General features: G+C 39.8%; 1 long non-coding RNA gene across 1 annotated transcript in view; it reads left to right on the top strand.

Annotated features, from left to right (window-relative positions):
* The window catches only part of LOC144792950 (uncharacterized), a 221,344-nt gene that overhangs the window by 162,654 nt on the left and 34,911 nt on the right, over positions 1-23,779 (top strand). The window contains exons 2-3 of the long non-coding RNA XR_013602641.1: positions 19,913-20,039; positions 20,427-20,534. This is a non-coding gene — a long non-coding RNA (uncharacterized LOC144792950). The remainder of the gene's footprint in view (positions 1-19,912; positions 20,040-20,426; positions 20,535-23,779) is intronic.

The following is a 23,779-nucleotide window of genomic DNA, read 5'->3' as shown; positions in this document are numbered from 1 at the left end:
TGACCCTCTGAGACAACCACATCTAATAGCCTGACGGTGTGTAGGAACATGGACTTGACCATTCCTGTCAACTCTGAGGCGTCTAACTCCTGCCAAGTTGAAAGTTCTGAATCCATACTGAAGGTCCTAAGTTGGAATGTGGCAGGCCTAGCCCCAAAGTTAAAATTAGTAGAGTGGGTGGATATGATTAGAGCATTTGATGTTCTTCTGCTCCAAGAGACCTGGGCCTCCAAAGAGTTATACCTCGAGGGATACGAATGCTTTAACATCTTTCCTGCCATCCCCACCCATGGCAGACCGATAGGGGCTCTATCAATATGGACCAGAATCGCCTCAGGGGCTAGAACAAAACTAATCCCTACCGGGTGTACTAACTTCCAAGTTCTAATCTACACACAGCGTGCTTCTATTTGTTTTATTAATTTTTATAATAATGATTTTTTAACAACCCCGAACCCTAATTTTTTATTTCATTATGGATCGAGACAACCTATTAGGGAAATATAACTTGGTGGGGATCTGTTTGGGGGGTGATTTTAATGCAAAGATTGGAAGAGGTGTCAATGGACTCCCTATTGACTTAAACACTCAAAACCCATGTAAAAGGGGGTATGAGTTAATAGATCACCTAGTAAACTCAAGTCTCCTAAATGTGATGGATATTGCCCCAATTAACATCAAAGGGAATCCAATGCCCACATATATAGGATTAGGACGAGCGACAGTTATTGACTATGTTTTTCTATCTCCCTCGTTAAAATGTCACCTCCTTGGGGCAGAGGTAAAGCCGTCCACCTTTGGAGATCACAACCCCATAATTGTCCTGTTAAAGGTAGCACGTCGCGCCAATTTCAGGAAAGAACTGGGAGCGAGCAACTTACATCTCTCTACTGATACCCTGAGAGTTAAATGAAGAGGTCTAGACTATAAAGAGATTTTTGTGAAGTTGGTAAAAGCATACCCCACTTTATGCGAGACGTGCCTGGTCCTGTCAGACCCTAATCCTGAGGCCGTCATTGCATTTAATGAATTATGTGTAGGTATAAAAAAATCTGATCTCTAGACCAGTGGGCACACGTAACCCCGACCCTAAATTGTTTGATAACATCTGCTCCAGAGCTAATAGGGAGTTGAGAGTGCCTTTGTCGGCACACCCCAGAGATCCCATCCTTATTCGTGTACTAAGGTCCAACTATAAAAGGGAATTAAGACTCAGGCGTGACACCGTCCTGAAAGAACACTGGGATAATCTGGCCTGTGCCGCCAACACCAAAAGTACAACTGTCTTTTGGTCCGCAACCAAATCCCTAAGAACTCTTGGGAACCCTTCCACTCCCCTCGACTGCAATATCTCTAGCGAAGTATGGGTCGCCCACTTTTCTAAGATATATGCCCCCCCTTTATACTGCGATAATTCCTTGTCTAATATGTGTCCTACCGAAATCACAATAACTATAGGTGAGGTTGAGGAGGCAATATCCCAGAGTGCGGGCAATAAAGCCCCAGGCCCGGAAGGCCTACCTATAGACCTTATAAAATCACAACAGGAATTCTGCCCCCCCCCCCTACTATTAAATGTTTTTAATAACCTAATTACAACAGATATCCCCAGTACATGGTCAACTTCTGTAATTGTACCAATTTTTAAAGAGGGATCAAGATCGGATCCTAGTTGCTATAGGCTGATCTCACTAATCGACAACACCCTCAAAATATTAGGAAGAGTTTTATTCAATAAAATCAGGGCATGGGCAGAGGAAGAAAACATTCTAAATAAATGCCAGTTAGGATTCCGAAGTCACCTGGGTACAGTGGAACAGTGTCTGAACCTGAACCTAATAATAGGAAAATATACCATCGCCCGACACAGTCCACTGTACCTGGCTTTTGTGGACCTCTCGTCCGCTTTCGACTTTGTTAACAGATCAAGGCTCTGGCAACGCCTCTTGGACTATGGTCTGGATAATAATTTGGTATACTTTCTGGCATACCTCCATAGAGATTTAAAAGCCAGAGTAAGGATGAGTATGGATGGAGCAGTGTCAGGAGACATAACGGTCGGTAGAGGCGTTAGACAAGGGTGCGTCCTTGCCCCTCTTTTATTCATTTTATACATTAACGAACTCCATAATGTTCTGTCTAACCTAACTCCCGACGTCCCTATAATAAATGGCACTAAACTCCCCGCCCTACTCTATGCTGACGATGCAGTTTTAATGGGTCGCACACCAAATGCCCTGAGGATTTTAGTGAGGGGATTTGTGGATTTTATGTATAGTCTTGACCTTTGCACCAATTTTTAAAAATCGTTTTTAATGTGTTGTGGCCCAAAAAAACGCCACATCAATAGGATCGTCCTGGACCAGGAATCACTGTTATGCACTCGCACTTTTCCCTACCTGGGCTTACAATTCTTTGACAACGGTTCATGGACCCCACACTTGGCCTATGGTCGGTCTAAGTTTATTAAAGCCATAAACTATGTACTGACCCTTCCCATGCCTAAGAGATTTGAGGTGGTACAGTCCTTATTAAAAATCTACAGGACACAATGCGTTCCAATTATGACGTATGGGGCCGAAATTTGGGGATACTCAAACTTAAAAAATGCCCAGGCTGAGGAGAACAGGTTCTGCAGAAGGCTTTTGGGTCTACCAATTTCATCATCCACTTTTATAAGCCACACTGAACTGAAACTGTCTTATTTGGAGGACTACATTAAGGCACACCCTGTGTTGTTCTGGATTAAGGTTTGGAAAAACCCTGAAGCCTCATTGACAAGAGAAATCCTGGCTGACTGCCTAAAATATGATCAGGGTATTAAAATCCCATGGCTGGCCCAAGTTCAGGCGAGCCTGGCAGCAGTCAATCTTGAACATATGTTTGATAATCCAAATGGACTAGAGGGGATTAACGGGAAGACAATCCGTAACATTCTCTACAGGCATTACGGGAAGACCAGACACAATGTAGAACTAGCCAAATCATCTGTGAAACAGTATATTCAAATGGAAGGCGATATTGAATCCACTTCGATTATACCAGCTGGTTACCTCCTTAAAGAGATTACATGTTGGGAACGTAGTCTTCTGTTTCGCTTAAGAGCAGGATCTATAAAGTACCTATTGTGTTTCCCCATGGGCTACCACTCCAACATTGAGAATCTGGTTTGCCCATGTCAGAACCCAGGAAAACAAACACTAATGCACTTTTTGTTCTTCTGCTCTTATTATCAAAAATACAGCAAGTTCCTCCTGATACCATTCTTTAGAGATAAAGGTATAAAGGATTTTAATGTGGCATTTAAGACTGTTCTGCAGCTTAAAGATGATGGATTAATATACCGTGTGTGTACTTTTTTAAAAATGGCTATTCGATCTTGTATTTCTATGAATTAATACCTATTTACATGGACTAATGTGATCTTTACAGACTGGGAGGAGGCCTCTTTGCACTTTGCACTTTGCACAGTTGCACTTTAACCCATGCTGCTATTTGTAAATATGTGAATCACAATAACCTGACAATTAACGCCTACCTGGCCAACATGTTTTTAGAGATCTTACATATCAGCACTTGGCACAGTTGCACTTTTTCCTCGCATTTCCATTTGTAAATACGGAGGCATAGATAACGGCCCACTTTTGATCTTTGGCTGACATTGCATTCTGCACTTTACCTAGATGGCCTATTAACTAGGATTTATGCTCTATGCTCTTTATAAAATCTGTGCCTAAAATAATGCTCCTAAACATGTGTTCTATGTATATATTGCTGCTAGTTTAAGGGTGATTCCTGTATACGTACATTTTATCTGATAATGCCATAGAAATAGACATGAATGACGATTCTCCAATTAACATGCAGAGAGAATCTTGATTTCATTAAAGACAACGGAGGCTGATATTATGCAATAACTTTTATTGCTGCCCAAGATATGCAGCCCTTTAAAGTGTAACAATTACATCATAAATAAAACATTCCACAGAGCAAGACAAGAGCCATAGCAACCAAGTAACTTCCTCTTTGAGCTGCGAAGGAAAGGGTTGTAGAATCCGGATCATCCATCGAAATAAAAGGATTATAAAGAAGCCGAATCTGAAAAAGATAAAAGACATAAGGAGTAAAACTTGTACTGGAAGGTAGAAAAGATTAATTGCAAAGATATATTAATCAGACATTCAGAAACATCCACCAGGGAGTGGTGGGAGGGATAATATCAGCCTCCGTTGTCTTTAATGAAATCAAGATTCAATCTGCATGTTAATTGGAGTATCGTCATTTCATTACAAGACCGGAGGCTTCATTATGCAAGTTCGAAGCTTCTCAATGCAACTTGCTAACATGTTCAACAGGTTTAAGGTAACATTTTACAAAAATTGAGGCATTAGACCAATCTGCTGCTTTCAGGATATCGGAAAGGGATCCCCCTCCCCAAAATACTTTGCTTGCCATCGCACCACGAGAGGAGTGTGCGCCAAACTTAGATAAATCTATTCCAGCTTCAAACATAACAGTTCTTACCCACCTGGCAATTGTCGCAGAAGAGACCGCCTTATAAGGTATGATAAAATAAATTAACAATTGTTTCTCATTACAAGGTCTTAAAGTACACATTTTCTGATCATAAGCTTTCATACAATTAACGACACATAGTTTTGGAGAATCTAAAAAATAAGGGTAAAATATGTTCTCAGACATGGTCTTGGTTCTCTTCCAAATCTCGAATAATACTCCATCAGCAGAATAAAATCTATTACATATCTCTAATGCTTTAACATCAGAAACTCTCCTGAAAGAGATTAAACAAAGTAAAGTAGCTAGTTTGATGGACAACTGTTTTCTTGTAAGGAAAGAATTGTCCGACCAGGATGAAAAAAGGTCAAAAATAACATTTACGTTCCACATGGAACTATATTTGGGTTTAGGAGGACGTTTCAGTCTTATACCTTTCATTACCCTACGAATCAAAGGATCGGTACCAATTGAAAAGTCGTTTAACAAGGAATGACCTGCAGAAATTGCACATCTATAGCAATTAACTGTTCTAAAACAAAGGTCTGAATTAAATAGGTCCGCTAAAAGGTTAGCAACATCTACTACAGGTGCCTCCACGGAATCCAAATTCCGTTCCATGCACCAACTACACCATCTTTTCCAAGCACTGGTATATCTTCTCCTTGTTCCGGGAGCCCATGATTCATCCAAAAGGCTCTTAGCGTGCCCTGAAAGGCCTGAGTATCTTGTAGAACCCCTGAAATCTTCCAGACAAGAAGGTTCGTGTTTCCTTCTAAGAGAAGAGGATGAAAGTCTCCTTCTAGACCCAGAAGGAGATCCAAATTCCCTGGAATAAAACGAGGAACCTCCATCGCCAATTCCATCACACCTGGGAACCAAATTTGGGAATTCCAAAAAGGAGTAATCAGAACAACCCGGCATCGTTCTGAACGAACTTTCAAAAGAACTCTCTGGATTAGAGCGAAGGGAGGGAAAGCATAACAATTCAGATTGTTCCAAGGTTGGAGAAGAGCATCCACTGCCAATGCAAATGGGTCTGGTCTCCAACTGAAATAACAATCTATCTGAAAGGTGAGTCTGCTTACAAAGAGATCTACATCGAATGGACCCCATAAGTCCTGAATTTTTGAGGGTTCAGTTTCCAATCGCTTGCGTCTCTCAGGAACCTTGAGTTCCAATCTGCCCATCGCTTGGATGGATGACGACAAGAGACCGACTACTCTTGCCAATTCCCTCAAACTCACCAATTCTTTCGACAAAACATAGGACACCTTCTTCTTTAATTTGGACAGTTTCTTTAATGGAAGTTGGAGTTGAGCCAAGGAAGTGTTTACTTGGAAACCTAGAAATTCTAGATTTTGCGAAGGAGTCATGACTGATTTTTCTACATTGATAATGAAACCTAAAGACTCCAGAAGTTCCACAGTCCACCTCATATGGAGAAGGAGTTCCTCCTGATTCTGGGACATCAAAAGGATATCGTCCAGATATATTGATCAAGCGAACTCCTCTTCTCCTTAGAGATGCAACAACCGGTCTCATTATCTTGGTGAAACACCAAGGAGCTGAAGAAAGGCCAAAAGGAAGGCATCGAAATTGGTAGGTAACACCTTTCCATACAAACCTCAGATATTTTTGAGATTCAGTATCCATAGGGACAGTAAAGTATGCGTCTTTCAGGTCTAGCTTTATGTGCCAATCTCTCTCCTGGAGAATATCTCTCAAAAGATGGATACCTTCTATCGTGAAATGTCTGTACACAAGGAAGGAGTTCAATAGCCTTAAATTTATTACGGGACGCCAACCTTTGTCTTTTTTCTTCACGAGTAAAATTGTGCTCACAAAGCTGGGGCCTGCCTTCGTTACAATGAAAATTGCCCCTTTTTCCAGCATTTGACTAACCTCCTCGTCTACTAGGGTTGTTTGATCTTGGGCTAAAATTAGTTCTCTGGGGGGTGAGGTCTGGTGAGGAGTAGAAACAAAATCTATTTTGAAACCTTTCACAGTTTCCAGAACCCATACATCGTTTGTTATTGATAGCCAGTTTCTGCTGAAAGAAGCAAGTCTTCCCCCTACCTTTGGGAGGAAAGAACCAAAAGGAGAGGTTTTTACCTTGATTTGCTTGACTCTGGAATTTGGCACGGTTGCTTCCGCCTCCTCGATTGCGGTAGTTTCGTCCTCTCTGAGGGAAGAAGAAATTGTTCCCTCTGATGTATCTTCCACGTTGGTTCTGATAAAAGGGCCTGTTGTATCCTCGGCTGGCAGATGGCCCTCCTCTGTCAGCCCTTCCAAAAAACTGTCGCCCTCCAAACATCCTTCTCATGTTACTTTGTGCTCTGCTAAAAGCAGAGAAGGTAGACACGTATTTACCAAGGAGCTTAATAAAAGAATCTCCGAAGAGGAGTCCAATAGGGTCTCCCTCGACTTCCTTATCTGCTAGGTCTCCCAACTTGGGATTCATTTGAATTAGGATTCCTCTACGTCTTTCAGATGTGAGGCTAGCATTGGCATTACCAAGGAGGCATAAGGCCCGTTGGCTCCAACCTCTTAAGAGTTCGGTATCAACCGGAGTACCATTAATAGAGGATTCCTCCGCCAGGTCCAGAATTCTCGCTAGTGGACCCAAGGTGTCCAAAAGTTTATCCTGACACTGTTTCAGGCAGCGTTCGATACCTTTACGAGGGTCTCTCCCAGTTTTAAAAAGAAAGGTCAATAATTCCGGATCTAATATAGGAGTTAAGCCTGCTTTATTGTCAAGGAAAGGCCTAGGGCATTCAGATCTCATTAGGTTCCGCGAGTCTCGCTCGAGGGGTTTCCTTATCCAAAGTTTTATAAACTTGGCTACGTGGTCAAGAGGCCACCAATCGGAACCTCTAGGGTGAGTAATATTGGAAGGGTTAAACATCTCTGCTCCGGAGGGGTCTTTAATAGAACAAGAGGCTGAAGATTGGATCACATCATCACCCAATAAATCATCCAATTTTTCTGAAGGATCAAAAATGTATTCATCAGCATCCAAATCATCATTAGGGGATAAGTAATCGTCATCATTAAGTAGGATGACGTCTTTTGTGCCGCAAGGGACTCCATGTCTAATTGTGCCGTATAGGACACCTGTCGCCTTTGCGCCATTTTCGACGCCTGGTCTATTTGTGCCGCTTGGGACACCTTGCTCATTTGCACCGCGAGGGTTGCCAAGAGTATCAAGATGTTTGGTCTTTCTTAAGACCTTGCCCCCTTTTTTGGGAAGAGGTTCTTCCTCATCCGAAGAAGTCGCGTCCTCTTGAGGAATCTTCCTCTTTCTTATTGACAATGCCGCCTCAACTGCCTCCTTAAGGGAGGATTTGAGTTGACTCTCAAACAGGCTCCTCAGGGAATTTTCAGTGAGAGGAGCCTCACATGCCTCGTTTATCTTATCGGCCATTTGAACCACAATTCCCCTAAAGCTGCTTCTAAATGCCCAAATATTCTTAAACAAAATAAGTATTCGACCTATCGTTTAGTTTCCGCTTAAAGCGTGTATAAACGCTTAATCTGCCTCCTCCGAACGTTTGATGAAAGACGCAAAGCTCAGCGCTGTGCGTTGACATGGAAATGCACAGCGCAAGCTTTTATCCCATCTCACCTCTGGCTCTAGATTTGCGCTTGGTGGTCTCCGACCCGCTCACTTTCGCGAGCGGGTCACGAAACACATGCGCGTCGATCCTCTCGGCATTGTGAGCCGGAAGAACGACGGAGCTGCTCGATGGCTCGAGCCCGTTGTCAGCGGTAAGCGCCTTCCTCGATATTTGAATAAATATAAAATATAACCACATAAAGAACAATCCCACACAACGGAAGAGGGGTCAAGCAGATTTAAATCGACAATAAATACATGTCGAGTCGGTACTCTTTAAAAACCATCATTTTTCCACTAAAATGTAAAACATAAATAAACGGCCAGTTAAGAAACGAAAATAAAGAAAATGCTCCGCGTGAACAAACTCGACGGAGGCTAAAGGAGAGGAAAAGAAAAAATAAAGAAAGTATCCAACCATATATTGGAAGGATGTAGAAAAAATATAAAGTAAATCTACCTGAAAAGGGGTAGTACAAAGATGATCTTACACTATAACACTATCTAGTAAATAGATTACTTACCTAAATACGTAAAATCTGAAAAAAACAAACGTTAATTCAAAACATTGGCATCAAAATTATATACAAAAGAGGAGAAACGAAGAAAGTATACTTAACTCTCCATGAGCAGCGAATAAAAGAGGAAGTTACTTGGTTGCTATGGCTCTTGTCTTGCTCTGTGGAATGTTTTATTTATGATATAATTGTTACACTTTACAGGGCTACATATCTTGGGCAGCAATAAAAGTTATTGCATAATGAAGCCTCCGGTCTTGTAATGAAATTTGTGGACTCGGACAATAATGATACCTTGCACTTTTGCTGTCACTGGTTTTTTTAATCAAGGAAAAACGCAGCATTGTTACCGTATTTTATTGTGATTTTATCCTGACCATGTACGTAATTATGTGTGTACTTTTATGGATAATGCAATATCCGAATAAAGGTTATTTTGACTTTGATACTCCCTTTTGAGATTTTCACATGGAAAGTTAGCAAGGAGGACAGTACGATAAGCAAAGCTATCCCATTGGGATATATGACAAAATACCGAAAACAATAAAATCGACCTACAAAATTATCGAGTACTAAATATCGATGGCAAATAAATCGACCTCCTATATTTAACTAACAAACAACATAAATATCGAGTTAACAATATCGTTAAACACAAATAACGACCACAAAAAAAAATCGTAAGCACACATTTCGAAATCAATTATATCGACAGTCTTAAATAAATATAGCACATATCTAAAATATCATAAACAAAAATATAGAGATCAATAATATCGACAATACATAAATATCGACAGCTAAAAAATACAAATAAATTCTTGATTTACACACTATAATTGCAAATAATGAAATACACACTCATAAAAAATGTTATATATATAACAAACACTACTAAAATGAAAAATTCACAATAAAAATAAATAAGCATACTAAATAAACTAAAACATTTTAAATAAACACACTTACTTTATAAAACAAATATAAACAATATAATACCTTTTCAAAAACAACATACCTTAAAAACACCTTTCATAAAATGAGAAAAACACAGCAAAATTCGACTTTACAAATTCACATACAATTTAAATAATTAACAAAGTGAAAAAATGTCAAACTAACCAATAGAAACACATTTAAATATAACTAACCAATAAAAATGACAACTAATTAAATACTCACTATATAAAGAACTGAACTGAAAACTCTCACACCTTCAAGGAAAGAAACAAGGAGAAACTCTAACACATCTGCTACAACTTTAAGGACTAATTTGAAAACGAGACAACACATATCAAAAAGTAAGTAAATAAAACTTTAAAAATAAACTAACAATTTACTTGTAACCTGCCTTTCATCATCAAGACATAAATACAAATATATATTTTTATCTTTCTATATAGCAACAACAGACCCAACTACAAAAAACAGAAGAACATTTTCTACCTACAAAAACAACAAATCTAAAAAGTAAGTATACTATTCAATACCTTAAACACTAAATTAAAGACAACTAAACAGCTAAAATGTTCCAAGTATGAATCAAATGCCATACTGCTTTTTAATATTTCCTAAAAATGTTAACACATTTTCTAAACACAAATAAAATAAATCTAGTCTTTAAAAAATGCTAAATGTATATAAAAATAAAATTATACACATAAAATACATTTTACTTTCTTTCCACAGCCAACTGAATAAATTAAGCAGAAAACTCTTACAAGAACATCAACATTGAAGTGCAAAGAAACAACACTTGGTAAGTATATATTAAAAAACACTTGTACTACTAATAATGCTTATTATTTAACAGATCCTAAAGTTAACTTAATGAAAAAACTTGTCCATTTTTTAAAATACTTTTATTAAATGCTTAAAAAAGAAAATTAATATGCTAGTCATAAAAAATGTAATCCTACAAAATGCTAAAACCAATAAAACATTTAAACATGAACTAAAATGTAATTCACTTTTTTACCACAGATCACTAACATACAAAAGAGCATCACCCAAATAAGAACAAAACTACATTCAAAGTCTACTAAATATAATTGGTAAGTAAATATTAAAAATGCATATACTATTACTAATGCCTAAAAATTAAAAACATTTGCCTATCATATTTTATATATTTTTTCTAGAAATAAGAGATCCACAATGACTGAAAATGCAAAATGTATTACATCTCAAAAAGGCAAATTTCTGTAATGCTATATGGGGTATATTTATACTCAAGAGAAACAAAAAGACCTTAACGTAAATTGGAAATGTACAAAGAATTACAGTAATAAATGTTATATTCATGCCACAACTAGGGAAACAAGTGTGATAAATACAACTGAACACAATCATCCACCTCATCTATCAGAAATAGAAGTTAGATCTACTATGGAACATATTAAAGAATTAAGCATCACCTCAGAACTACCAACAAGTGTAATACTTAAAGAAGTACTTCCTAAAGTACCTAGAGAAGCTAGAGGTCAACTACCAACAATAGCTTCTATAAAAAGAACTAGAACTAGAACTAAAAAATCTACAAGACCAACAATACCAACACCTAAAACTTTTGAAGAGATAATAATTCCCCCTGACCTTACCGTAACTCATAATGACGAACCTTTTATCTTTTATGATAACAACAATAAAGATAGAATAATAATTATGTTTTCTACAATAAACAATATAAACAAATTAAAACAAAGCCAAACATGGATGATGGATGGCACCTTTAGTATATGTCCCAAACCATTCTACCAATCATATACTATACATGGACAATACAATAACACCTGCATTCCATTTATCTATTGTTTGTTGCCAAACAAACAAACTTCAACATACACAGGAATGTTGAACGAAATAAAAGAAGAAACATCAGACTGCTGTGCCCTAAAAATAATAATTGACTTTGAACAAACCATGATAAATACCATCCTTAAAATATAACCTCACACATCCATACAGGGATGTTACTTCCACTTCAATCAATGTCTATGGAGACATTTACAAAAATCAACACTAAGGGGCTGATTATGATCGCGGACGGACTTGAGTCCGTCCACGACCCCGGAGGAGGAGGGAAAGTCCGCAAGGGCTGCGGCGTTCCCCCCGAGCATATTAGGATGTGACCGCCAGGGTGGCGGTCACATCCTCTATCTTTAACATTGCGGCGGGTGCAGCTTCAAGCTGCACCCGCCGCAAGGTTAAAAATGCATGCATCGCATTTACATGCACAAAGCGGCAGGCACCGCACAGTGCCTGCTGCTTTGTGCACGCAAATGCAGTGGGGGTACCATAGGTACCTCCCATGTGCACCCCCCACCCCCCCCTTCACCCAGGGGGCCCACAACGGGCCCCCAAAGTGAAAGTCCGTATGCTTTTCCACGGCGGAAAAGCCGCCGTGGAAAAGCATGTCAGTCACACCATCCTAATATGGCTGGCGGTCAGAAGGCGACCGCGGCGGAAAAGCTGCGGACGGAATGCCAGACCCACCAGCCATCCTAATATGGCGGTGGGTCTTTCGAGGCTCCGCAGCCGTTTTCCCCATCCTCCGGGCCGGTGGTGGCTTCCTCCGGCCCGGAGGATGCGGGAAAACCGCAATCATAATCGGCCCCTAAGTGTTGATTATGCAACCAACATGACATTTGCATACCAAATAAAACACCTAATAGCCCTAGCATACGTGCCAGTCACAGACGTAGCTGAGCACTACAACATACTAATAGAAAGTCCATTCTACACCAAAAATTAACAAAAATTAACAAAAACTAGCTCCCCTTTTAGACTATTTCGAGGACACCTGGGTGGGGAGACTACACAGATCAGGCGATAGACGACAACCAAAGTTCCAAATCCCTTGGTGGAATGTATATCTATCAACCCCAATCCAAGAAGCAAAAACAAACAACGCAGTTGAGGGTTGGCATAATGCCTTCCTATCTTCAACAGGCCGAACTACTCCTACCCTACACAAACTCCTAATAGCAATCCAAAAAGAACAAAGCTTTCAAGAACTAAGAATGGAGCAATCGGTCTTTCAATTAAAACCCAAACTATCACCACAAACTGCTCAAATGTACCAATATTTACAACAATAGGTCCAACTTTATCCAGAAACAAAAGGTCTAGAATACTTAAGAATGATTGCCAAAACCCTAAAATATAAAACTTATTAAACTACAAACTAACAAAAATCTCTCTAAAATATTAACAAACACTTTTCATGTAAAAAAGGAATAATTATTTTGTTTAAAATATATATCATATTTCTTAAATATATAGACAAAATAATTATATAACACAACACCAACAATCAAAAATACCACTTTTTCCCACCCCCAATAAAATATATTTAAAATAACGTACCTTTACCAAAGATGTAAATCGACAATCCAACTTCTCCAAAATAATCCAGATAGTTATAAATCCATGGAAAAAAATAATAAAACCCAACAAAATGTAAAAATACAACTGTGCCAATTCCATCGGATATCCATAAAAAATCGATAATCCCCAATCCATGAAAAACCCAAAAACGTAAAAAAAGAGGAAAAACCGCTTCAGGAAACCCGAATAATAAAGGAAGAGTTAAAAAAACATCATTTGAAACCACTACAATACACTTCCTTTTACAAAAAAACGCAAAACTTCCAAAAATGAAAACGCTTTCTCCAAAAACCTAGAATATAAAAACAAACATTCCCACCCACATAAGACGTTAAATTACACATTTAAAACACCATAACATGCATCATAGACACAAAAACTAAATAAGGGCCCGATTACGATTGCGGTGAATCCGTATCCTCCGGGCCGGCGGAAGCCACCGCCGGCCCGGAGGATGCGGATTCACCGCTGCGTTGTGAGAAAGGACTCCCCACCAGAATAGGATGGTAGGGGGGTCATCTGCGGACGTGGAGACCGTCTGCCACTTTTCCGCCGCAAGACTGCGGCGGAAAAGCTCTAATAAGGTGGCGGTGTGTATTAGACACCGCCAGCCATATTAGGATTTGCATTGTGATATGCCTTTCCGCGGCGGCAATGCCGCCACGAAAAGGCATACGGTCTTTTCTTTGGGGGCACGTTGCGGGCCCCCAGGGTGAAGGTGGGTGGGGGTGCACATGGGGGGTACATATGGTACCCCCCTGCATTTGCATGCACGAAGCAGCAGGCACCACGCGGTGCCAGCCGCTTTGTGCATGCAAATGCACTGCTTGCATTTTTAACATTGCGGCGGGTGCTGCTTCAAGCAGCACCCGCCGCAATGTTAAACATACAGGATGTGACCGCCAGGGTGGCGATCACATCCTAATTTGCACGGAGGGACTGCCGCTGCCCCTGCGGACGGTCCCTCCACCTCTGGGGTGGCGGACGGATGCAGGACCGTCCGCCATCCTAATAGGGCCCTTTAAATACATACAAACACAATAAGACTAAGTACGCCGTAAATCCCAAAAAAGTCACTAAAATTTAAAACCTAAATAAACGACTACAATCATCACAACTTCTAAAACATAACTCCACAAACCCTAAATATAAAACTACTACCTTCCAAACACACTTAAAATAGTTAAAAAATAAAGAAAATATCTCTTACCTTCTCAAATGCAAAGCAGCTTCCAACCGCGAGCTCGAATCTCCCCAAATGACCCAAAAAGACCAAGAGTGGTTACAAAATAAAAGACCCAAATAATAATATCAATGCAATAATAGTTAAATAAATGACTAAAAAATGTATTTAACAAAAAAATATTAGAAAAATTATAGAAACATTGTTCCAATTTTCTAAAATTGTATACAATGTATTACAAAATGTTTTATTTTTTCATATATTGTACAATTATAAAATTAAATATTATCACATTATAATATTTAATATTATAATTACAAAAATATGTATGTTTAAAAAAAGTGAAAATTAACGTATAAATTTTTTTTCTCAAAAATTAAATTTCCTAATAATTGAAAATTATTAATATTAATAAAAACACTAATATTAATAAAATTCATGAATGTAATTCATACAGAAATGCTGAAATGTTAATATATAAAAACTGTATAGTATAAAATTTACAAGATATAATGTAATCCATTTACTTTACATTTATATTGACATATATATCATAATTGAGAAAAATAATATGCAAAATGTATAAAAAAGTATATAGTTATACAAATTTTGTAATAGAAATTTAAAAATTCATCCAACTATGGGGTCGATTCCGATTCGGGAATAACCGATCCGAATAGCCGTTCGGAGCGTTTTTCCCATATGAATCGTACCCTGCAACGTCCCCCGTACGTACGACGAAGTACGATTCGTACCAGGAGTCGTACTCCGTACGAGTCGTACAGAGACCGTACGACTCTAATCTCCGTACGATTCTCCCTCGGAACCCGCTGTACGCGACATCTGTATGGTTTCGGCTGGTTTTTACGACCCAGCAAGTACGATACGTGTCGGGTACGCACCGTACAACCCTTTTTCTACGGGAGCTGAAAACAGCCGTAAAAGCAGAGTTTGTGCCGAAACAGGTACGGAACGGCCTCCCCGGGTACGGTGCGTACCCCCCATGATCGCAGGGGTACAGAGCGTACCCCTGCGATCATGGGGTGTACGAGCCATACCCCATGTACGATGGGTGTACGAGCCGTACCCCGAGCCGTACCCCATGTACGATGGGTGTACGAGCTGTACCCCGAGCCGTACCCCATGTACGATGGGTGTACGAGCTGTACCCCATCGTACATGGGGTACGGCTCGGGGTACGGCTCGTACACCCATCGTACATGGGGTACGGCTCGTACACACCATGATCGCAGTGGTACGGACCGTAACCCTGCGATCATACAGTGCATATGTGTTTGTGTGCTTTCCCGTACGACTCGCCCTTACCTGACGTGGCCGTACGAATCGCGTCCTGATCACCCGGTTCGGATCTTACTCACCGAGTCGTACGGTGTGTGTACGAGTCGTACCGAAACGGCTCCGGATACGAATTGTACGGACGGTGATTTTACCGGATCGGATTCGATGCCTTAATGTACAAAATATATTCAAATGTATAATATATTTACATTGACTATACTGTTTCTATATCCCTATAATGTACTTGTCTCAAAAACTACAAATAAAAAACTATTTGTATTAAATTGAAAAATCCAAATACTTATGTTTTTTTTTTAAATGCATACTATTATGTATAATAAATATTTGCTTTAATGTATGTACTCTTGGAATAATGTAATAAAAATATTTGTTAAAAATGTGTAATTTTTTTAATACAAAAAATACCTAACATTAGCATTGTACAAAAATGTGTATTTTTTTTTAATTTTAAAATATATGTACTCCAGGCTACATTTAATTGAGGTAGGTGCTGAATAATATACCTAATTAATTTATTATTCCCACTCCAATCTACATTTAATTGGGGTAGGTGCTGGACACTGAACCTATTTAATTTACTATTCCCACTCCAGTCTACATTTGATTGATGTAGGTGCTGGATAATAAACCAAAATAATTTACTATTCCCACTCCAATCTACATTTAATTGGGGTAGGTGCTGGATAATAAACCTAATTAATTTACTATTTCCACTCCAATATACATTTAATTGGGGTAGGACTGGACACTGAACCTAATTAATTTACTATTCCCACTCCAGTCTACATTAAATTGGGGTAGGTGCTGGACACTAAACCTAATTATTTACTATTCCCACTCCAGTCTACATTTAATTGGGGTAAGTGCTGGGATTGTAAACCTAATTAATTTAATATTCCCACTCCAGTCTACATTTAATTGAGGTAGGTGCTGGATAATAAACCTAATTAATTTACTATTCCCACTCCAGTCTACATTTAATTGGGGTAGGTGCTGGACACTGAACCTAATTAATTTACTATTCCCACTCCAGTAAACAGTTAATTGGGGTAGGTGCTGGATAAAAAACAAAATTAAAACTTCTAAATTCTAAATTTTAATTTTGTAATTCAATTTTTTTTATTTTATATTTTTAAAACACTCCCCACCCTTATCCCCTATAAACCCAACATCCCGCTCCGAAAACTTTAAAATTAATTTCTAAATTCTAAATTTTAATTTCGTAATTCAATTTTTTTTTAAATGTTATATCCCCACCCTTATCCCCTATAAACACAACATCCCGCTCCTAAAAGTTTAAAAATAATTTCTAAATTCTACATTTAAATTTCCTATTTCAAATAAATTTGAAAAAAATATATATATTTTTAAAACACTCCCCACCCTTATCCCCTATAAACCCAAAATCCCGCTCCTAAATTATTTATGAACTTTAAAATTTCTTAAATATTTCCTAGAAAATAAACACATAAAATATAAAAAATTACAATGTACAAAACTTAACACGATATTTTTACTTTTCGATGTTTTGAACATCAACATTACCTACATCGACATTACATACACTAATCAAAAACAATATTTAATACATTGTTATTGATGTTATCGAAATTTCTTACCTGCGATATTTAGGTGTCGATATTACTGCATGTCGACGTCTTTGACTCGATATTTTGACTGTGCACCATCCCATTGTTATATGCCCTACAAGACAAGTTAAAGAAGGTTTCTGGAAGGGCTGCCCCCTGCAGGTGTGAATAAAAACTCAGAAGGGCATGTCTTGGTTGAGACTTTAGTCCTTTGCTTCACTTCTAATATAAAGCTGCAACATGACATTATCAAGTACAAAACTACAACTGTGCCACACTACGTGATCCACAGTACAAAACAATTTTGCCCACTTTCATTCTTCTTTTACAAGGTGATGTTTTCAAATAAGAAGAAGAACGTCTGGAACTTCAAGTCCCACCCCAAAGTTGTGGGGTGAAGCCTTCAACTTTCAGAGAGGGCAGTCTTGTCTCACAGCAGCCAACAACACCATCAACAAGAACACCAGCAACAACAGAAACAGAAGGTCCAGACCCAACCTCTACATTGTATTGGTTTCAATTGGTAGGGCTCAAGTCCAGTGCACAGGAGATGGCTAAACAGGTTGAGCAAGTGGCAGTACAAATGACTATCCACAGGATGTTCCAGGAGTATCATTATCATCATTAACTTTATTTCGATCACATAGATCCAAAAAAGTACGCAGCAAAAGTAAATAAAAATAAAAATATAAAAATATTATCAAATAAATATGTTCAAAGGCCATGCCATAAAACAGTATTACACATGCAGAATACGAGGTAGAAGAGAGTAAGGTGCTTCATGCAATTGATTTCCCACGCCTGATCCACAGTGCATACCAAAATGTTGAGAGGCCATAGACCATTACTCTTCGAGTATCAGTGCACAAGACGCTCAGCACCTCCAGGTAATAGCCCGGGCCTGCGAGTTTACACAACGGAAGTATCCATTTTTTCCTCAAAGATGAATAATGTGGGCAGAAGAAAAGTAGATGAACAATGGATTCCAGGCATGCTTCACACACAGGGCACAGATCATCAATAAAAGCATTACAGGACCACTTAGAGCAGAACTGTTTGGTGGGTAAAGTCTTATAGTGGAACTGTAAAAGCAATTTGAGTGCCAGAGGGGGAACTATTTCATCATTGCTTGTCTCGACATAGGGGACAGGTTTAAAATTCAAAAAGTCATTAGTCAGACTGGTCATAGGTTTTTCCACGTCCTTTACAAGTGTCATTTCCCAATAAAAAATTTTTAGCATTTCCCTCGATGTTTGGGACATGCTCTCCAGGTTGAACCAAAAAGCCACCATCCCCATCCTCCCTAGTAACTCCCTTAAGGAGGTGAACCACCTGATTGATGTAGCCCTGGGAAATTTCAAAAGGTCTGACAAGGCCACTCGATAAGTTTCAAGTTCTTCCACTGTCCATATCCTATAAGAAAACATTAAAAGCTTATAGTTCCACTTGTGTACCAGCTGTCTATGTGCAAGGACTTTGTAAAGGGGTATCAAGGGGGAGCTAGAGGGGAGATCTACCAGTGATCTTAGGGAACAATTTTCAATGATTGTAAAACATGCTGAATTGCCCATGTCCCACAGCTCTGCACCATAAAGTACCCCCACCAATACCTTGATGTTGTAGATTTCAAGTGCTGGAGCAATTTGACGAGAAATCATTTTCCGGTGAATTTTAATAATGTGGGCACATTGATGGATGTGTTGTAACTTTATTTTCTCAATATGAGCACACCACTTGATTCAAGAAGCCAGACATGTACCTAAGTAGTTAAAGACTTTGACTTGCTCTAGTTTAATACTACCAGCCAATACAGGTCTTTTGGACAATTTAGCCGTGCCTCTATTAAAAATCATGTACTTGGTTTTGGCCTCATTTAAAACCAGATCCCTCTCATCACAAAATCTTATATAATCATTCAAAAGTTGTTTTAGACCCTGCGGGGATTTGGAAATTAAAAGAGTGTTGTCTGAGAAGAGTAGTGCAGGTACTCTTCTTGCAACGATTTTAGGGGCATCACAGCCATCTCTATCTAAAAAATCAACCACCCCATTGATAAAAAGGGTAAAACAAGTGGGGGGCAAACACACATCCCTGTCTCACCCCTCGTTGGACTGGGTAGGTTCCTGTTACCTGGTTATTTTTCCCCCACCTAACCTGTGCTGCATTAGATGAGTTTAATCTAATTAAAATATCTAAAAGGTTGCCCGGCAAGCCCGTCTCTTTTAATACTGTCCATGGAGTATCTGGATGTCCCAAAACAAGTCTATGTGGATCAAAATTCATTGATGTATTGGTATGGCAGATGTGCCAATGGCCAGAGTTCAGCAGGCTGGCAATAAAGTATTTGGCTTGCTCTGTCACCAGTGTGTCTGCTGAACATGTGTCAGTGCATTTAATGCGTTTGTCCAGTGAGAAGGCCCAGTCTCTCAACTCAAAACGTGGAGAGATTGACTATGATCAAAATTAACCAACATTTTGGACCAAACATTTACAGCGTTCCTGAAACAGCAGCACAGGAGTAGGAGTAGGTTGATTGGTTCGAAATGGAATTACATTTGTTAGCTGACCAACTTCTGGGTGATTCACCTGAGTTTGAGGACAAACTCTATTTCCTGTATTAAGTTTGCCAGTGCCCCCATAGAACTTTGAAAAATGTTATCATTAAACTTAGTTCTTTCTTTGCAAAAAAACCCACAACAATTGGTAGAGGAACATTATTATTTTTGTGTCTGATTAACCATGCCCCACCTTTTTTTATTTGTACCATATGTATTGCCAGATTGCAGATGGACCAGTGTACATTGAAGAAGCCTCCAATTCCTTCATGACATTGGGGACAATGCCTGCCTCCTTCGCATGCCTATTACCTAATGCCTATCCCTTTCTGCATCACTTAACACTAGAAGGTATGCCTCATAAAATTATGTATTATCTACAAGACTGCCTGCCAAAACCAATTTCCAATGTGTTGCCTGCTTAAAAAATGATTGAATACCAAATACCTAAACTACCTGTACTTGGACTGAAGAGGTAACTTCAACAATTGCAATGGTGAGTGACTGATTGCATGAGTGATGATTTAAGTTAATGATTTATGTAGTGGAAGACAGTGAGGGAGGGTGTTGAACAGTAATGTGAGTACTTGCTTGAGATGATCGATTTGCAATGTTTGTGGCCTGAGAGGTGGGCAATCATTTTTCCCTGGAGGTGATTGGCCTTCACAAACGTACTTAGCAAAAATAAATTCACCTGTATGGTCCGCTCCTATGATCCTTTCTGTTTTTTTCATCTAGGAGCTCTGCTTCAGACATTCGTTTTGTTTACAGGATTGCCAAATTTAAATCTGTTGCTAGCATTGAAGGGGAGAAAGTGTACCTACCGCCATGCTTGGAAAGGAACAGGTAACCATTGCACCAATAAGTGATCAGATTATAGCATGACTGTGAGTGATGATTGATGTGGAGGCTGACAGTGAGGGAGAAAGTGTTGAAACTTAATATAGGAAAGTTCTTGAGATGATTATTGACTTGCATTGTTTGGGGTTTGAGTGATAGATTCTAATTTTTTTCCCTGTAGGTGATCAGCCCTTTCACACATATCCAGATTTGTTGCAGGGTGTTCTAATTTTTTCTGGTTCTTGAGAAACCAGAAGTCACTTTATTTAACAAACAAAAACCTATGCAAAATACTGCAATTCTGTTTCAACACATATAAACCTATGCAGAGTACTTCAATTGTTTCTCTACTTGTTCTTTAACAGCAGTGTACTCCACGTCATGATTCATGATGATGATAACTGGACTGGAACGGCATTACTTGGAGTCAGGAGGAGGAGGATTGTAGGAGAACTAAGGGTGGGATATGCAGGACTACCTCATCAACAGCTAGAAGCAAAAATGTATTAATTATCAAATTCAGTTCAATGCTAAACCAAGAGTCTGAGGCCTAGTACTCAGCGATGTGGAATAGAGAAAAGTTCATTTATGGAATGCTGCTCTGGGTGTGTGTGTTTGGACTTGTAGCAAAAATTAAACTCTGAGTCCCCCTCTTGTTTTTTTATTGCTCTGCCTCTAAGTCCTCTTAATACAGTCCTCATCAAGCTTACCTTCCTTCTGTCCTTCTCCTTGACTCTAAAATACAGTTTCTCTTTTACAATCTGTAGGCCTTCATGTAGTCTCCTTCACAAATGGAAGGTGAAAGCTACGTGAGCTCAACAACACTCCTGCTTACCTGCCATACCAGTGCAGACAGGCACCAAAGAGTAGACATTCCTAAGGAGAATGCAGATGCGCCACCTGATTTTGCAATACATGATCATTTTCTTTTAAGAATCATATTAACTGAGAGAAGTGTTTGGGTGGGTTTACTCCCCAACCTAGAACACAGAACACTTAGATATCTGATAATTTAGGTTTTGGGGCAGAAGGACTGTTTGCAAAGCATTTATGTGTACTCTGTCAAACTCATTACTTTGTTTTCTTCTAACAACAGATTGAAAACGGATGATATGCTACTGCGTATTGCCCAGATGAATGTGTTCCTTGTGTTGTATTTATTTTATTTTTATTTTTTCACATTTTTAGAGCGCACTGTTACCCGGAGGTGTCCTGGCGCTAAATGATTGATCCAGTGTGTGGAAGCTAAGAGCTTAGTGTGTAAAGAGCCAGGTCTTTAGCGCTCTTCTAAAGGCTAAAAGGTCCGACGACTGTCTGAGATTTAATGGCAATCCATTCCACGCTACTGCTGCGCCCAGGGAAAAGCTCCTACCCCCCAGCGCGCTTTCCTAACTCTAGGAACTGTTACCAACGCCTGTTCGCCAGATCTTAAGGATCTAGCAGGCTTATGCCAATGGAAAAGCAGTTTCATACATCGGGGGCCAAGGCCATGCAGTGCCTTGAAGACCACGCAGAGTGCTTTGCAGACTATTCTTTTGTGAACTGGCAGCCAATGTATCTTCACCAAATCCTGTGCTACCGAAGCAAACTTAGGGGTGCCCGTGATCAGGCGAGCGGCTGCATTCTGCAGGATCTGGAGCTTGTTTAGTACGCCCTGTTGGGCATTCAGCATAAGGCCGTTGCAGTAATCTAGGCGTGAGAGCACCAGTCCTGTTACCACTGTTTTCCTATGTTCTGCCGCCAAAAGTGGCAGGACTTTCCGAATGGTTTTAAGGATGTAATGCGTTGTTGAGGATAGTGCATTGATCTGTGGTTTAAAGGACAATGATTCGTCCATCAGTATACCCAGATTTTTAACCTTGGTCACTGGCGAGGGGAGGGTTCCCATTTCTTCTGGCCACCACCTTGGGGACCAGAAGTTATCCTTGGAACCAAAGAGTAACACTTCCGTCTTTGCTGAGTTAAGCTTAAGACAGTTTTGTGCCATCCAGTTGCCCACTTCTCGCATACAGCCTCTAAACCTGTCTGCCGTATTGTCTATTTCACCTGGAAGCAGCGACACTACAATCTGTGTGTCGTCTGCATATGCTGTGAGATTAAAGCCAAAGGTTCGAATAACGGGCGCTAGGGTGGAGACATACACGTTAAAAAGGGTCGGACTCAGGGAAGACCCCTGGGGAACTCCACAGGAAAGCACAAATGGACGTGATTCAAAGTCCCCCAGGGCCACCGTCTGAGTCCTATTGGAAAGGAAGGCCTGTAAGATCTTTAGTGCCTTTCCTTGAATTCCACAGGCCCCCAACCGGTCCATCAACAACTTGTGATGGCCCGTGTCGAAGGCCGCAGAAAGATCCAACAGGATCACGGCGGCTCTGCCTCCTGCATCCATCACTCCTCTGATGTCTTCCACAGACTTGATCAGAGCCGATTACGTACTGTGCTCGGCTCGAAATCCATGTTGAGATGGATCTAGATCTTCTCCTGTTCTCAAGAAAGTACTCAGCTGAGTATTTAAAATGTCCTCCATGATTTTAGCTGGGAGGGGTAACCTGGCAATAGGCCGATAGTTGTTCATCTCGGTTATGTCCAGGTTGGATTTTTTCAGAAGGGGCAGAATGGATGCTTGTTTCCATTTTGAGGGGAATTCCCCACTATCCAACATGAGGTTGAAAAGGGGGGTGAGTCCTGCAGCAATAAGGGCCGGAGTTAACTTGGCAATTGCGGCAGGACAAGGATCATGAGGGGAGCCCGACTTTATCCTCTGTAGTCGGCTCACTACCTCCTCCTCACTGATTTGGGTGAATTGACGGAGTTTTTCCGAATTACTGTCCGTCTCTAGACCAGCAGTGGGGGAGGGAGCCCTGACTTGATTGTCAAGAGAAGAGAAAATCTTATCCACTTTGTCCAGGAAGAAACTGGCGAGATTATCACAAAGTTGGAGACTAGGGGGTATCTATATGGTCTTGGGGACTGCCAGAGATGACACCGTCCGGAAAAGTTCCTTCGGGGCATTGCTGGCTTCCTTAATCCGTTTTGTGAAGAAAATGCGTTTTGCCAGTTGTATCATTTCTTTATAGACTCTTTGCTCAATATTGAGTAATTTTTTGTCTGCCTCTCTGTAATTTGTCCGCCATGCTCTTTCCATTTTTTTACAAAGAATTTTATGGTCCCTGATCTGGTCAGAGAACCAGGGGGCGGAAGGGTTTGAACGCGTGGAATGGATAATTTTGGGGGGAGCCAGTTGCAAACAT

Source organism: Lissotriton helveticus, chromosome 11 (genome assembly GCF_964261635.1).
Source record: "Lissotriton helveticus chromosome 11, aLisHel1.1, whole genome shotgun sequence".
Lineage (NCBI taxonomy): Eukaryota > Metazoa > Chordata > Amphibia > Caudata > Salamandridae > Lissotriton > Lissotriton helveticus.
The sequence above is the reverse complement of the archived record's forward strand: the minus strand, read 5'-3'. Positions and strand labels throughout refer to the sequence as shown.